This window comes from Montipora capricornis, chromosome 4 (genome assembly GCF_036669925.1).
Source record: "Montipora capricornis isolate CH-2021 chromosome 4, ASM3666992v2, whole genome shotgun sequence".
Lineage (NCBI taxonomy): Eukaryota > Metazoa > Cnidaria > Anthozoa > Scleractinia > Acroporidae > Montipora > Montipora capricornis.
This window is the reverse complement of record NC_090886.1, coordinates 17758334-17763333: the sequence shown is the minus strand read 5'-3', so window position 1 is coordinate 17763333 and position 5000 is coordinate 17758334. Positions and strand designations below refer to the sequence as shown.

At 36.3% G+C, this 5000-nt stretch overlaps 1 pseudogene; it reads right to left on the bottom strand.

Annotated features, from left to right (window-relative positions):
* Positions 1 to 1031: 1031 nt before the first annotated feature.
* The window catches only part of LOC138046220 (uncharacterized), a 6293-nt pseudogene continuing 2324 nt past the window's right edge, over positions 1032 to 5000 (bottom strand).

The window sequence follows — 5000 nt, the reverse complement described above, 5'->3', positions numbered from 1 at the left end:
TGGACCTGATTTAGCAATAATCAACCAATGAAATACCAGGGTTGGTTTCTCCTGGTATATATGGTGAACCAATCAAATTCCAATCATGGTAAATTTGATTATAATTTACCAATGATCAACCAAGTACTTGTGAAGGGATACCAGAAATTCTCAATTTACCACTGATTTTTCAATGTTGGAATATCATTTTCAGTTGATTCCCAATGTTATACCAAGTTGGAATCTCTGAATTTTTTCCTGTGCAGGCTTTCCTTGTCAACATGGTGGACAAACTAAAATCATATTTTCCGCCAGTTCTGAACAAAATGCCCGTATTCTCACCCAACTCTCTTGCGGTTTTAGGACCATAAGGCTTTGCGTGCAAAAACAAGATGGCGGCTCTTAGCGCTCAGGGCACCTAGAATCCCCAGTGTGGCCCCTGCTATAAACTGCTGGGCTTGAACAAACTGATACCAGACAAAAAAAAAACTAAAGTATTAGGAATTGAACTGAAGTAAACTTTTACCCAAGAAAAATCAAGACAACAAAGACATTTAAGTAAAGTAAGTGGCTTACCCTTTGCTATACACTGCTGGGATTTTACAAACTGGTACCTAATCCAGAGCAGCCTTTCTGCATACCAGTGTGTGAGGATCTGTTGAACTAAAATGGCATTCGCAAATTTGTCATTGATATGTCAACCCAACAATGGCCATGTCCACCTTTAAAAATGCTATGTTTTAATTCCCTGATCAAGAGATGGTGCATGAAATTTTAAACAGATAAAGACGTTTATGGATACTGTTATCATTATTGATTTTAAGGAGCAGTTACATTATGCAGCATTTTGCTTACACCTACAGGGTATTTTTGCCTTTACCCTTTTTTACGCATATAATGTCACTCACTTGACTGGCCTTCGGCTGAAGAATCATGGTTTGTAGCCCAGGAATACAGCATTCTCTGTTCTTTGTGGGAAGCTTCAAAGCCCTGATTTGAGAAAAGCCAGAAAGAACGATGCTGTCGAAACAACATGGCACTGTGATCCACAGTTAAGTGAGCATAATCATCCATTCCAAGTGTGACTCCAAAGAGATGTCATAGAAGAAAACCCCATAGTTTGCACTACAGAGGAAAAAATGAATGTGTATGTAATATACAGTCACACTTTATAATACATGTTGATGTCTGTGCACATGGAGATACATGTGATCACCCTGAACTTTAATTTAATTTTGATTAATTTTATTTTATTCTAACTGGTGGCCCTCCAGGGTATGACTCTGGTTGGAGGCTTTGAGTAGGTGACCTGGAACATTTGATCCAAACTGGGTTTGAGAGGTGTCAGTGCATGCTGTCAAAATTAGTATGAATCTGTAGTCCTGATTTGTCATAAATACATCCCAAAGTTAAAAATAATTATAATTAACATATTGTTTAATTATTGAATGAGATCTAGTGAACGCACTTTAACATCATGTATGTCAATTTGGTCCTCTTTATCCAATGCAAAAGTTTTCTCTCGAATTGTGAAACTGATGACTTTCCATTCCAACCTTGATGAAAACAAAAGGAAAAGATGAACCAAAAGTCTGTGTAAACCACACACAATAACCAAAACAATAATAAAAGTAATACATTTTTATAAATACTTATTTACCGTATTTACCAGTGGATAGGCCGCACTTTTTTCTCGGAAAAATGGGTCTAAATTAGGGTTGCGGCATATACGTGGGTACAAGCGTTTTGATACCTCATTGATATGCAAGAGATCTCACGGTGATACACTAAATTGGCGTTTTAATGTTCGCTTTCAATTGTTACTAACTTGCAGCACATACAACTAAACACTAAACCATTGTTTTTGTTAACAAAATATCCTTTAGCATGAAATTGGTAAGTTTTCACACCTATTGTTTTTGATCTTCCATTGAAATGATACCGCTTGTAAAAATCCGTTCTAAAAAAAATCGATATCTCAGGATCTACTGACTCTAAGAAATTGCTTGAAACAGGAAAAAACTCTCTATCTCAAGGCAGTGCTTGCTAGGAATATTTTACTGATGCGCTGTCTGTGAATGTTTGTTTACACTTGTGCCGACAATCACCTCTTATTAATTAATTATGTGGTGGCGGCAGCGCCATGAAATGAACATTTCGGCATCAGTTTTTGTGTGTGAATTACTTGCCTGCTATTTCACATTTTTATTCTTTTGTTTTGAGTTTATTATTCCAGTTAGTGAATAATATTTTAGTTTCAACTAAACAAAGAAAGAACCTCGCTGCTGTGAAATTAGCAAAGTAAGAAAGTAATATCACACGCGTGATAAACGATTTTGACTGCCAACGATATATGTTGATATTTTTTCAATTTCCATTGGTTTTCATTGAGAGCATTTAAGTTTATTAGGCAGTTAAAGCGGGATAAAAAGGGCAGTTAAAGCGGGATAAAAAGGGCAGTAGTATACAGTTTTTAGGAACAGTTTCATTAATGACTTTTATATTTTTTCCCTACTTACGGTTTTAAAACTATATATAATACAGGAAGATTTAAAAATTATCACATTACTCGCACCTTCCTATAACCCGCACCGAGAACTGTTTGCGAAAAGATTAACACATTACCCGGGGGTAATCGCCCGGAAATTACGGTAGCTGTTGTTGATTTCAAACTTCACTTTATTTATCCCGGTACTCGACCTCACCATTTTTTTTCCCATGAAAACCATTGAAAGTTTGGGGTACGGCCTATCCGCGGGTAAATACGGTAATTAACTTGAGCTTGGAAAAACATTGAGAAGATAGATTGCAGCCGTCTCTTTCGAAGCCAAGATAAACTTGTATTATTTACTAACCTTTCAAAATGATCTAGTTGAAGCTGAGCAGCCGGGTTTGCCAGGGCATCTTGGGTACATGTAGTATCCTTCGGCTTGGAGGAATTTGATCTCTTCTTCTTTTTAGGGGGCTTCAAACATGCATCACTTTGTTCACTTGCCAAAAACCTCTCTTCTATGTCACTCTGAATTTCCGCTGCTTTGTCGTGAGATTCAGTAAGGAACTTCCTTAGTGCTTAAAAAACAAAGGCACATAAACAGCCATGTTAACAAAATTCATGAACGAAAAGAGATAATAATATTAGGGTAATGATGATATCTATGGTAAGCATGTTTGAAATGCTAATCACCTGCCTGATGGCCAGCCATCAAGTGTTGTGGAATTTAAGTTTCCAAATGATGAAAAGGATTGTATTGTGCCAGCCGAGAACAACAAAAAATTATTTGGATCCAGTTCAGCACATTTGCACGTCTCATTCAAATACAAAATTTATAAGGAAATATTTCAGTTCACTGTTGTAACTTTGAATTATAAGACACAAATGTTCACCTTGTGTGTCATTCAGGCAAACAGTTTCCTGTTTTGAGCCAAAGTCTCGTGTGAATGTTCCACTGACCAAAATTGCCTTCACATACTGCAAGGAGTTTGAAAAAGAAAAAATATAACAAAAGAGAACAGGTCAAACTTTATTCGAAAGTAACTGTCCAGTGCATTTTACGTTCAGTATCCTGTAGGAAAGCAGGATTGGCCTTATTCCAATTCCTCTAAGAGATTTTAAACCTTGCCAGGTTTCATTTGAACAAAACAGTGTCATGCCTTCTCCATAACACACAAACAAACTAGAACTAGAAAAAGAGCATATCTTTAATATAAACATAAAGCTTATTTCTCGATGCTCAAAGCAAATCTCAATTTAACAATAATCAACAAAGCTAATCAGTTCTTTCAACTCTCAGCGACATCAACTTGTAATCAAACATGAACCAGTCTGAGAAACCATCCCATGCATATATTTATCCCATATACGCCAAAGGTGTTTAAAATTTGTATTACTAAATGTAAGAGTACTAGGTTTGTCAGGCTAGGAAATCCTAAGTAGAAAAGAACTGAAACATACATAAACTGTATTAATTAAAGGTATAGTATACTATATTGTTTTCTTATATACTTTCTTGTTGTTCTTTCTTCAGTGGAAAGTATTTGTTTTGTTCATTGTGGAGGACACCATAAACTGTTGGGTGGGCATATGTACTTGGTCCTTAAAGCCCTAATAGCCCATGTACCAGACCATATTCAGCTGCATTTTGAAGCCCTAACTTGGGCACCAAAAATGATTTTGTAACTGTATCTAAGACTAAAAATTAACCAGCTAATCCCACAATCATACAGCTGATAACTTTCCCATATTTCCCTATTGCTAGACCAAAACCCTCCGATATCTAAACCCTTCAAGACTAACCTGCTTGAAAAAACGTACACTTTATACTTATACTTATAGAGCTTAAGAGCTTAAATATGGCATATCCTCCCCCTGAGCAAACTCTATATGTATTCTTACCAATTTGATGCTCTCATAATAAGCAACATAGCCCAAGACAACTTCTCTGCAGCTATTGGGAACCTCTGCATAGTACTTTTGGAGCTTTTCTAAAGGCAAGGAATCTATCACAATCCTATCTGAATTAGCGAGAACTGATCTTTCTGTAGAACCTAGTAAGAAACAAAAGAAAAGAAAAGAAATAATAGAAATGATCATCAAAGCAATCACAATTTTAATAACTGCATGTAAAGATGGTTTCAGTATGGCAATGAAAATACCAAAACAGATTCACTGACTGTTCTGTTTGAGGGGTAGGGGAGGATATTTTAGCAATGGGAAGCAAGTTATTTAAAACCAAGAAACAAAAATCTGTCTGACAGGAATTTATTATGCCTCTCTCACCAGCACTGAGGTTAACTTCTGCTCTCTTGAATCCAACATGTCCCTAAAACATACATGTATCTGACACCCAGTTGAGCAATATATGATAATCAATCTCAGTTGTTGTGGAATGTCTAGGATTTTTAATAAAAGGCATGATTATGCTTAACCATAGTTAATAGAGGGGAATGGTTAGGAAGCTCGGCAAACATCAAAGGAGCAAACAAAGATGCCAAGATTTAGGTTGGAAAGTCCACGACCATCC